Here is a 13,228-nt window from a genome sequence, read left to right as displayed (position 1 = left end):
TATAGTCTACTAAGGAGCACAGGCAGTTGAAAGAAATTGCAGCAATATGCGCACATGAAAATAGTGAGTCTGCAATTAGAAACATCACCTCTGGAATGATTTCCAAATCTCATCACAAAGGATGTTCTTTTGCGCAAGAAGGAAAGGCACAGACACAGAAATGGAAATCACTGAACAAGTCTGGGCAGTAGAGAAAGATTATCTAGGCATAGTTTGAAAGGAAGGAAATTTTCTCAAGGCAGCAGCTGCTATGATGTTGTTCTGCATGGATATATCCAAATCGCATTCTGCCAGTCCCTGGCTGTCAGTGCAACCTTTCAGGAAGGACAGTTGTCTGCCAGTTTTAGGGCACATGTTTAAACTTATTTTAATGTATGTATTTGTAATTCAAAAACAAACAAAAAAACGCCAACCAAAACCAAATAAATAAAAATCCACATTCATTCCTGACCAGGTCTAAGGATGGAAAATAGGTATGATTTAAAGCTATTTTTGGATCTTGCTAGCTTGTCTGAATACGTCATAAATCATGACAGCGCCTTGATTTCTACTGAAGAACTTCTGTTTTACTGACATAACCCTGAATAAGCCATTGGGGAAGTAATAGTCCTTAAACTGACAGCATTTATCCGTGTACTGATTGCTTGAGTGCACAGTCTGTGCTGCAGCTCGTTCACAATGCCCTTGGTGGTCTGCATGTGGAGAAGCAGTAATGTGCTTCCGGAGGCACTCTATTAGCAACACATTCCTTACTGCAGGACAGAAACATCAAATATTACAACATTTATGCATGCTTTTAAGGAGGTCCGTTTGCTTCTAGATCACTTTTCTCAGGTAAGCGCGTTTCTGTAGGGAAGCATAATCATCCTTCTTTCATCAAGATGAATCCTCAAACCCCAGAATGTGTACTGGGAGATGGGGGCTGAGATTCCTCACGCACTGCCATGACACCTCAGTCTCAAGCTCTCTACAGCACAAGAACAAACAGCACTTATGAGCCCTGTGAAGTAAGATATTCAGATTTGCAAAATGAAACAAGTAACACGAGGTATTTCTGTCACAGATTTTTTGGTCTTGATTTGAATTCAAGCAAGGACTCAGGATAATGTCCTTCAATTCACAAGCTATTCCTTTGGTTCTTCTTGTTAGCCTAACAAAATGCTGTAGAATGCAACCTGAAAGTTGAAATATCATTCAGTCCATATGCCTAATTTTTATACTGAAGATTTATGTGTGAGGTTAACTATATAATTATCCTGCTAAAGGATATTGCTGGGTTTGTGAATTAAGACTGATGGCATAGATGAATAAGTAAAGGTCATCCTTCAATGCATTAGTTCTTTTGATGATGGTCAATTTAATACACAAATACTTTGTATTTGGCATGAAACCTCTTTCATGAAAATCACATCCTACTGCCTACCTTTATAAATATTAATTCACCAAATGCATTTACTTCATGTAGCTCCCGACAGCCTCCGTGGCAGAACTGACAAGTTAGTCAGTAAGAGTTTAAAAAAAAAAAAAGGCTGAAAAGTTTACTCCAAGGTATCAAAGTGCATTAAAATACATATTTATATATAGATTCCTACTGAGTTGCAGAGGATAAGGATCAAGTTGAAGATGCTGGAAGAGATGAGGATGAAATGGTCAGCAGTATATTCAGATCTTTAAAATCACGTTGTAGGTGGGAGTTCTTCAGAGAAGACTGAAGATGCAAAATAAAGCTGTGTACAAACCAAATGAAACTAAAATCAAAACCAGACCACACACAAACAAACAAAAACACACACACGCAGGCTGTATACATTACCCTTTGTATATGTAGACCTGAAAATGCCTGTGTTGGGAAGGGGCAGAGGTTTGGTTTCCTCTACACACAAATATAATATACCACTATCTGTCCATTGGAGTCCAACATAAACTCAAATTCCAGCCATTCAGATAGTCCAAGTTGCAAACTAACTGGAGTAATTCAAATTAGCAATTTGTATTGAGAAAATCCTGGTATAACTCTAAAGAAGGTAAATTACTGTGTATCACAGAGATAGCAGTATCTCTGAATTGGCTGCCAGTTCTTGGGTGCTTTGCCTTTTTATACTACAAACATGCAGATTTGATTTCAGTGATTGGGGACCTGCCCACTCTGCTTAGCCACTAAAAAGTCCCAGATTCATGAAACTTCTCAGAAGAATCTGTGACTTAGAAGAAAAAGGCTATAAAACATTCATCTTGATTCAGGGAGATCTGTATCACTGTACTAGTCTGTGTTACAAGAAAATCTTTACAGAGCTAGATCATTAATTTTAACACAAGAGAAAACATATCAGAAAGTGCAGAGGCATTTTTCAGAATGGGAGCAGGCAAATGTCAGGACAATTTTCAGAGGTCACATATTTCAAGGACCTGGCTACACTTTAAACAATGCTGGGATATGTTGCTGCCTTTGTTAAAACATAATAATGAATTCCTATATGAAGACATCAAAAGGGTTTTAATTTACCCTTTAATTTTTTTTTTTTGGTGCTATACATTTTATTATGTGGCAATACAGAAAGCAATAGCCAAATTTATTTCATGCTGTTTTTCATTTGGTTTCAATAATAAAATGCTTGTCCCGTCCTATTTTGGGTGCTATTTAATATATATATATTTACAGTCTGATAAATTGGCAAGGATTACAACAGAATAAATCTACATTCTAAACATGTATTAATTTGCTTACATAATAACATTGGCTTTGAAATTATATTAATCTGAATAAAATTCAAATTACTTTAATTGGATTAAATTATATGGGATTCTGTTCTTATGAGTTATGGCAGCTCTGTATACAGAATACAGAATATTCTTCTGCAATTTAACCAATCAACTTTGGCTGTTGGATTCACTTTTCATTTCAGTATTACTGTAAAGCAGCTTTTATGTCTCAGCGTCAAAGTGAGGTATACACATTTTAGCTTTTATTCATAATTCTTAGTCCACATTAGCTGTTATTATAGAGATAACTGCCTAGATTTGAAGAGCACTGAATTCTAGTAACTCAAAATAATTTCAGATTTATGGGGCCAAAACAGTGTAGTGACATTACTGAGGGCTAAGTTTGGTAAATACATTCATATAAGTTCATTCAAGCAACAGAAAAGTGGACCAGCCTAGAACACCATGGAGTTGAATACTTTTTTTTTTTTTTTGAATTCACCATTACACCACAGAATGTAAGTTAAAAACTTCATCATTTTATAATATAGATATACTTAAGAGAAGACAAAAGAGAAACAAGGTTAGCTGTCATTAAAAATGGGGAGGAAGGGAATAATTTTGTGCTTACACTAACTAGACTACAAAGAAAAGTTCATTTAAAATTTTTCTTTGGTATTAGAAAAATGATATTGCAAAGCTGCTTTCATAGTACAGAAATCTTAAGCATTCTGGAGCAACTAACATGTTTTTCTTTATCTATACCAAAGTTAAAGCTGGAAGGCAAATATATTACTTTAAACGTTATTTTTACTTTTTTCGCTATCTTTCAGGAAATTATTTCGGTCCTTACTTCTGTTTATTTTGATCACCGTAAAGGGAATTTACACACTCATTGTGCAAATAAAATCACCAAAATCAATCAAACACTACTCATTTTCATAATATTTTCTAACAGTAATATAGCTAAATAAAAACTGAAATGCTTTCTGAATTGGAATATGCAGCTGTATGATTTATGGCTTGCTCAAATGTGAGGTGATTACAGGGCAGACTATTTTACCGCTTTTTAAATGAAAGATGTAATGACTGAATCCGTGTGTTAAAATTTTTAGTTCTTTAGAAATTATTTAATTGAAATCTGTGGATATGAAATTGTTTTTTATTATGCACAGTACTTCAAATCTTTACTATTAGGAATGAAGGACTCTTTGAGAATATTAGGGTGCATTTTCATAACTGGCCTCACCATCTCAAGGGGTTATCTGACTTCTTCACCTCCTCCAGCTGCAAGTTCCCTGCTCCTTCTTTAAGCAAGCATTAGTATTCAAGCAGTTTTGCAGTGAATCATTGGACTGAAAATGTAACCTCCAAAAATTAAATGGTTTTGTTTGAGTAGTGAAAAGGACTGAATTTCCCCTGTGGGCCACGTAATATTAGCAATAAATTAAGGCTAATTACGTGGAACCAGGATCAAGAGGAAGGATGGGGCGGTGCCTTTTGATAACAGAGCAGTCTTAGATTGGCTTGTCATTGTCTTCTGAGACAATTTTGACACAGCCTTTGCATGCTGATTGCTTTAGAAATATTGACTTGGGGTTCACATATCTGTGGTGGACACATTGTTTAGTCTTCTTTGGACCTGAGTATGTGAAAGCAATTTAGAATTTCTAGACTTTTCAAAAGGCATGAGCCTGAAAAGCCTATATCTTCAGGCATCTAGCCTAATCCAAGGACCATTTAAATCTGCTTTTTTTGAGAAGTCTCATCTACCAAACATGGAGCAGGAAAATCTCAGCTGGAGTTCTCATAAGAGTCTTCACTTTAAAACAGATAATATGAAAAGCCTCTGTTAACTCTGATTTTTTAATAATTCCTTCAAACAAAAAATGTTTATATTTCTATTTTTTATGGAAACATAACTATTGTTTTCCTGCTTTTAGATTACCACACTCCAGAGACACCTGTTGTAACTGGAAACAGCCACTGTTATGCGCTAACCTGAAGTATCTGAGAAGTTTCACACCCAAAAGGAGAAACACCCTCTGCCATCACAGCCCTCAAACAGACTGCTGTTCTAAGGTCAGTCATATGTACTAGGAGATGGTGTGTATGGAATAATTTGCTTGTGGTCTGTTTTCCACCTTCTAGGCAACTGTAGTTACACAACAAAATGTAGGATGTGTTTTTAAAAATAGAGCTTATAATGTTATTTGAAGATCAGTCTGATAGAAATATATATATATTATATATATATATGGAACTTCTTCCCTGCTCTGCTGTTCAGGTACATATAGTTCTAACAAGGTATTTTTTCATCTGCTGGTGAAATACATAATTTAGTTCTTACTAAAATTTCTTTTCTGATATCTTTGCCAAAAGTTTAAGTCTAGAGCCATGGTAGTTTTTCTGAGAGGATTATTTCTCCATGAAGAGCCACAGTGACTGCATTGAGAAGCTGTCACATAGTCATGCTTCTAGTTCTGTATATGACAAATCCAAAAGCTGTCACTGTCAACTAATGTACTATCGCTCAACCTTATCACTTCCTGACATCCTATGGCTCCATCTTTCTAACTTCCTTTTATCTTCTTACTGTCCCCTGGTACCCATCACTACAATAGTATTTACTGCACACCATAAAAAAATTCAGTCAGACTGTCAGGGTTCTGTGGCTAATCTTCCATTTCTTTTTACCTTTCAAATTTAAATGATCCAAATGTAATGTTTTTCAAATCTTCTCTGTCTCAAAATTTAGGGATGTTGAAACCCCATCTTTGGTCCACGAGTAAAAATAATGCCTCCTGCTATATTGCATTCTGTGGAGCTAAGATGAAGTATCAAAAAAAAAGTGAGTTAACATTTGGATTTGCAAAAATAGTATTTAGTTGATTGTAATGTAGATTATATAAGTATAATTTTGCATGCAAAGGGCAATGAGTCAAGTTACAAAAGAAGTTTGAAAAATAATGAGACTTGCCTCAACATATATTATTCATTCTGTAGATATTAATACTTGTCTTCAATAATTCATGGCCTGTGTTCATTTTTGTAGGATTCCAATGTTTTCTGACACCATCTCACTCCCTGGCATGGGAAGGATGAATGGAACAGAAGCTCACATTACTGATTTTCACAGCATTGCAGACCTGAGCTGCTAGCAGGGAAGCCAATGTATGAGAAACTGAGGAGTGTGTGTTTTAGGAAGAAACCATCTGGATCTCTTAGACAGCTCAGTGTGTAATTCTGTTAATACTATAGAGTCTTTTAATGCCACTTTCTGTAATAATTCATCAGAGCTAAGAGATTGTGGTTAGTTATGGGTGTGCTATAGCTATTTTTCTTCAGAGCTGTATCCTTAATGGCATTTTTACACAATATTTTCTTGTCTTTTGCAAGCTAAGCTGTTTTTGCTATGTGCACACAGCCTGTCGGGGCATGGTGCGGGTGGCTGTAATGCAGTGGGTGCTGAAATTGGGTGGGGGGCTTGCAGCACTCCTCAGCCTCCAGCAGCTCCTATGGGCAGGGCTGGCTGTAGTGCTGTGGGCGCTCATCCAGAGGGAAGGGGCAGCCCTGCCATGTGCCCCAAAACCCTGGGAAAGGGGAGGATGTGTTCAGGGCCCTCCCACATTTCACCAGAAAATTTTCTCCTTTATTGAAAGCTAAATGCTGAGCAGTGGGATTCAGGAATTAATATTTCAGTATCAAGATAATTTTTTTTCTCTTGCCCTCATAAAATATTTCTGTCCCTATGCACCCACTGCACCTTACTGGACCACACCACTCTAGGACAGAGTCTAAATCTCCTGTTTGTAAGTATGAATGCCTGCCATGTGAATACAAAAAAAAATAAAAATTAAAAAAAAAAGTCCAAGCTGCTACATTTAAAAATTCATTATTTTTAAACCATAGGCATCTTTTTTGAGTAGCTGTGAGAGAGGTGCTAAATTTTAAAATTATTATTGTGAAAGATGGATATGGTTAATTTTACCCATTCATCTTTTGTATTTTCAGTTGCTATGTTGGCTCACTTTACCCCTTTACTTTGGTGCTGTCAGGACTAAGGGAAAACTTCTATTCCAGAAAAGCAGAATTGAAGAGAATTAGGTAACTTGTAGGCTTTGCCAGGTTGGAATGAAGAGCTTTTCAAGGACCATCAGCATATGAATAGGATTACCTTGGATGCACTGGTAGAAGATGAGTGACCAGACATATTTTTAGACTTTGGCAGCCAAGGAGAATGGAACCTCTGAAAACAGCATGACTGCAACCCAGAATGAAAGAAATAACGTGTCAGGAAATTGGGCAAACATTGTGAACATTACAGAGGAGAAGCTGAAATTTTTGGAGAAGGGGACAAGGAGATAGGCAGTATCAAAAATGTTTTTACCTTTTGTTTTTCTTCTGATTTAACAATCCTAAAATAACATTTTCCAAATGAGTAATAAATGGCAGATTGTTTGCAAAAGTCTGTCTAGTGCCACAGTAAATCTGTGTTGTATCAATTTTGAAAGGAGTTACTAAATAGAAGCCTATGTTCATTTGAAGCAAGCTGGAGGTCCTGGTGAGAAACACGTGCTGTGAACTTGGCAACCGGTTCTGAGAAGCAGTGGTTGCCCAAGATCTAAAACTGCAACGGTGCCCCTGCCAGAGGAGAGATTGGCTGATGTCAAAAAGTGCAATCTTCAAAAAGATTTAGCCATCCTTTAAAATCCTATTTCCTTTTACAGTGACTTTTAAACACTACATTGACCTATAACTTGGGACCTAACCTTTGTATACTGGCTAATAGTGCCTGGTATCTGCTGAAATCTGTGCTACAGCCAAAGTCTCTAGGCTTGACTGAATTCTCTCTCAAGAGGCTGGAAATCAGCTTGAAATACCTCTTTGAAATGCAAGGTCACTCTTAGCATCAAGTTCATGAGACTAGGTAGTTTATAATATCTTGTATATGTAAATAGATGATTGGAGTTTAAAGATTTTATGGCTTAGATGACTTCATTGAATAAATGCCATGAATATTTTAAAATATATTTCACAGTGGATGTATTTTTAAACATTACTAACAAATATTGTCAAACTAGCTTTAATGAAAACAAAACCACAGAAAATGAAAAAATTATAAAGGCTTTTAGCCCTCATGAGAACTATTCTTAAAATATTTTAATTAGCTTCTTTTAACCTGCCTATATTTTTACATTCTTAAATAGCATCAAACTCAGGTATATCACCTATAAAGCAATTTATCCCATCACAAATCTGTACCAAAAAGGAACAGTATGACTTCCTCTCTTAAGATGCTGCTCCCTCTGCATTGACTATAAAGGAAGTTTAAAAGTCTGTCTTAAATTACACAACATATGAGATGACAAATTGAGGTGATATGAATACCATGATGAATTCAGATTCTTGGGTAAACATTCAGAGGCTGTTTTTTTTATGATCCCAATTTCTATGAAAGTCAACAGGATTTAAATGAAAAATGGTTTTCAGATCTGCCCTTTTTTATACCTGAAATCAATATAATCAACCCTTCCCCATTTCTTCTCTGACTTACCAATATAGATGTGAACTTCCTGGATCAGGACTGTTCCTTGTTATCCCTATGAATAACACATAAGAAAACAACACTGATTTAATTTTATTCTCTAGGAGCTGTTTGTAATAGTATTGATGAATAGTGCTAATAATAGAATATATTATGTATTTTTGTGTTGTATTTAATGGCTTATTTCCTGCAGCCACAGTACAGAAGTGCAAAAGCCTGAATAAAGACTTAACACTGATTTTACTGTGGGCTTGTGTAGCATTGAAATGAACAGGTATATACAAAGCTTGTTCTATAAATTTTCAAAATATGCTAGGGTAAGAGTTCTACTCCACAGAATTTCCTGGGCAATTCATCTTGTAAAATAGCATAAAGAGAACTAATTTTCTGTTATATCTTAGCTGACTTTTCCAAGAAGATCATGAAAATGAGTGTTGGTTAGTGCAGAGGGGACAAAAAGAAATATTTTAGCAATTGCTAAAACATTTTAGGTAGGTTGCTTTATTTACTGGTGCATTTTCAAGCATGTTGAAGGCTAGAAACAGGAGGAAGAAAATGCCTAACATAGCTTTTACCCTTTCTTCTCCCTGAGTCCCAGGAGCATGAAATGAAAGCATTTTTAATGCATTTTATTAAAAAATATATTCTTATTATTTGAAAAATTAAAGGTCTTTTTAATAGTAAAAGCATCTTAAGAACTGAACACTCATGGCCAAAGATCTGAGGGGTCTTGGCAAGGAATTAAGTTATAAATATATGCAAGAAGCTTTACTCTAGAAACACTAACAGCCTTGAGCCAAAACGCACACGATAAATATTGAAACTGTGCTTACTAAAATCTGTAGCTTCTAATAAGGCATTTCATAGACTTGCAGCCAGACTAGGTATAAAGCAGCAAAGTAACATGGCTTGTTTGTGCTACTTTTTGTATCAGTGACTTAGATTTTATATTTCATTGTTCATTAAACATAAGGTACCAGAGGAAGATTTCATAAAAAGAAGTAATAATGATGTATTTGTCATCTGTAGATCAAATCCTTGTAATTGAAAAGGCCTGGGTGTTGCCTGTATCTTCCAAACGTACTTTCATTACAGGGTAAGTAAAAGATGCTATTTCCAATTTCTAAATTCTGTATAACCTAGTTTCAAACATTCTGTTGGGCTGCTGAGGGAAGTATTTAAGAGATGTGTGGATGTGGTGCTAAGGGACATGGCTTAGAGATGGGGCTTGGTAGGTCAGGTTGATAGTTGGTCTTGATGGTCTTGACGGTCTTTTCCAGCCTAAATGATACTATGATTCTATCAATTCAAATTAGAACTCATTAGATTTATAATTTATAATTGCTGCATATTTCATTCTGACAAAGGTCTCTCTATACCATAAAACAAAGTTTTGTGGGATTTTTTTTGGATTACTAGGTGTCCAAAAATCTCAGCCCTGTTTTGTGGGCGCCTGCTTCTTAATGATGTGAGTTGTCTCTTGAGAACTCACATCCTCCGGAAGGTTCCTGACCACTTTGGACTAGGATGATGTCATTAAGAGATCACAGTTGACAAGAGATGAGATGTCGTATTGTGTCTCAGAGCACAGCAACTGAATTTTATTTGGATGAAAATAAACTGGAATATCCACCTTAACTGGAACTGAACTGAAAACTCAGCTAATGTTCACCTATCCCTCATGGGTATTCAGTTCAGGTGATCAGCCTAGATACAGTCTGGAGCAATCCCCCAAATACACATAACAGGCATGAAGTACTCAGCACCAACTGTTTCACTGTACAACTTCACTGCTGTGCTGTGCTGTCAACATATATGCATATGCAACACATACTAGTAAGGACTAGAATATTGCCCTGTTTTCTAGACTTTCCCTTGTGCATTCCTTGTGAAAAAGCCTCCAGTAGAACAGCTAAAGGATAAACACAGATGTTGCAGTAAGATTTTGCTCTGCTGGGATCCCCTTTGTTTACCACATAACTTGTTTTTCTTTGCAGAGGCTCCACTGATATTATCACAGCTGATAGCACAGTACCTTATCCCTAAGATTCTCCAATTCTGCCCAATCCTGAAATGAATAGTTTGAGAGTTTCTGAGCTTTTTTTTTTTTTCTCAGTAAATGTTATAGGAAATGAAATACTGATATGATTTTGTATCTTACCAAATTCCCACCCTCTTTTCATTTTCAAAGTGATCCCTACATTTAGCTGAGCAGTCCTGCTGAGATAAAATGTGTGTTGTGCAACTCCTTCTCTCTGTGGGACATTATTCTATTGCTTTGATGATAGCCTTCAGAGTTTCTATCACTACTCCGTGTCTCAAAATATATTTGTTGCAGGGGCAGCCTCCCATCTGGTCTGCTCTTGACAGGTAAAGTCAACTTACTGCAGAAGCAAAGGTGTGGGGATGATGAAAAAGGAAAGGAAAGCATAATGTTTAACTGTAATGTTCCTTTCACAAGATGTGAAGTCGTTTGCTGCACAAGCAGCAAAACTGTCTTTGTTCTCTGCACGGATGCCAAGATGTGTCATCTTGGGAAGAAGAAGGTAGTTCATAAAGAAGTCAGTGTTCCGGTAAAGCTGATCAGACACCATGTTCCTGTGGAAAATTATTTATTTTTATTTTCTGAAAAGCAAAATGTTTCCATCGTTGGGCCTTGCAGGAAAAACAAAAATAGATTTGCCAGAAATGAGATCCTTTCAGTGAAGAAATTAATTTAATCTAAAACCTGTATTTTCCAGTTTTGATAGAGGCTTTTCAACCTGCTGTTGTTTCAACTACTTTTTGAAATGAAGAGGAATTTAAAAACAAAGCACTAATGTTTACTGCAATGATATTTTAAAGATCTATAAATGGCAGCTTATCTCCCTTTTACACAGGAAGTGCTTTATATTTTTACGTATCTGTTAAATGTACCCTGTATTGCTACCTTTTATTAAAAATAATGTCGACTTGTGACACAAACTCCAAGACTGCTTAACATATGTAAATATCCTGGACATACAGGGGTATGTTTATTTATGCTGCACAATTCATACCCCTAGGTGGAGAAGGTCACCCAGAACTCAGCATCACCTTGGAGTTTCTTGGCTCCCATTAAACGTAATTGACTTGCCTGAAGACTTGTGGGTTACTGGGGAGAGAACCCAGATCATTGGGATTAATGGGAGAGAACAAAGAAACCATAATCATGGCTTTTAGTCATAACTATTGATAACACTGGAGGTCATTGCTACTGTAGTCCTAATGGTTGCAATAAAAATACAAGCTTTTGAGAGTAGTAGGTATTGCAGTTTTTCCTATGGCAGCCAGTATGTCAAAAGTTATTTTACTAGAGATATGTCACAGTAAATATACCTAGAATTGTGCAGTACATAAAATAATAGATAACCTTCCCATATGGCATGGCAAGATTTAATTCATTCCATAATTTGAGCTATTATTTTTATAATAAGTATATATGTAAAGTACTATATGTAGATACACTCTACAATATCAAGTATGTTATTTAATATTTATGCAATTCTTCTAAGGATTAAAAGTACATCTTACAAGGCTAAGAACTCCAAAGGCCGTGGTTAGGAACTGGTAGCTTCATCTCATTTTAGACTGTGATGGCTTTGTGTGCCTTTGAAATTGCTACGCTCTTCAAAGAAAAAAGAAGGGCTTTAAATATTTTTCCTTCTCTTTCAGCTTGGAGCTATGTTTCAAAATGAACTCAATTTTGAGTAAAGAGAGTGTTCTAAATTTTAAAATGTTAATATAAATACTGCATGACATCTGTGTAAAACAGGTGCCTGCTGTACACAGGACTGTATTTTTCTTTATGTCAGATCTCTTGAATATCAAAAGTTTCAGACTGTTCTGAAACGGGCTTTATAAAAGAGAGTTGGACGACTCAAAATTGCAAAACATAATGACAATAGATAACTACATCTCAGGAGCTGAACTTAAGCCATTTTTCTCTCATACCCTCTCATTTTTATCTACTTTTATCATTATTATCTGCGTAGAGCTACATTTTTTTGAAGAAATACTTGTTTTTTAATCTCATTTATTTTGATTTCTTTATTCTAGGCATTTTACATTTCAGAGAGTGAATCAGGCACCCAGATTGGCTGCTCATATGTTTTCTGAGCCGTGTTTGCTCTCCCTAGATACAAAGTGAATTCCTGTCATAGATTTACTGGGAGGGAGGAAGACTCACAGAGCTTTAGCCTAATTCTTCTACTCTCTTGACTATAGTTTAGCATCTGTCTGACTCTGTGGAGAGCTTGAAAGAGATGGAAAATGTAAAAGAAGCTGTGGCTCTGTGCCACAGCTAGGAAACATGGATTTCTCCCTCACAGAAACTTGTGCTGTGGACTCTGTTCATCATGTGTCTGATGGAAAACTGTATGCCTGTCTCGTGACCTACTGCTGAAGGATAAAGGGAGGACTGAGATCCCCCCACGGAGACATTTAGCACAGGAAACCAGTGAACTCTTACTTTCTTTCACAAACCCTGCTCAGTGTGACTTTTGAAAGTGCTTTGGACACAAATTGAAGCTGAGCTAATTTGGATTACCATTACAGCAGTGTCTACTGTTACAGCAGTGTCTACCTAGACAGGAGGCAGCACAGTCTCTGCTTTTCAAAGACAAAGTGCTCCAGCACAGTACTTTCCCTTCAAATTATCCCTGGTAGACCAAAGTTACAAATTTATCTTTCTGCCGGGTCTGTGAAGCTCATACAGTTGCAGAAAACTGTTGTGCTCTCAGTCACTGAAAGGAAAATTATGAGCTAATATCCAGTGTTCATGGCCTACGAGTACTTGCAGATGAAAAAATGCACCTCATACCTATAAAATGATTGTTTGTTTTACTGTGTTTACAAAACTTTTCTATTACTATCTCCTCCGAGTTTACTGTAACCTGAGATTATTATATATATATATATATTTTAAATCAGTCTAGCCATGGAAACTTAAATTTAAATCTG

The 13,228-nt window shown here is 36.2% G+C and overlaps 1 long non-coding RNA gene across 2 annotated transcripts in view; it reads left to right on the top strand.

Moving 5' to 3' along the window:
- The window catches only part of LOC106045198 (uncharacterized), a 125,905-nt gene extending 119,732 nt beyond the window's left edge, over positions 1-6,173 (top strand). For both annotated transcript variants that reach the window (XR_007160876.2, XR_010832921.1), the window contains 3 exons: positions 4,644-4,782; positions 5,459-5,551; positions 5,756-6,173. This is a non-coding gene — a long non-coding RNA (uncharacterized lncRNA). The remainder of the gene's footprint in view (positions 1-4,643; positions 4,783-5,458; positions 5,552-5,755) is intronic.
- Positions 6,174-13,228: the final 7,055 nt, after the last annotated feature.

Source organism: Anser cygnoides, chromosome 7 (genome assembly GCF_040182565.1).
Source record: "Anser cygnoides isolate HZ-2024a breed goose chromosome 7, Taihu_goose_T2T_genome, whole genome shotgun sequence".
Taxonomy (NCBI): domain Eukaryota; kingdom Metazoa; phylum Chordata; class Aves; order Anseriformes; family Anatidae; genus Anser; species Anser cygnoides.
The sequence above is the reverse complement of the archived record's forward strand: the minus strand, read 5'-3'. Positions and strand labels throughout refer to the sequence as shown.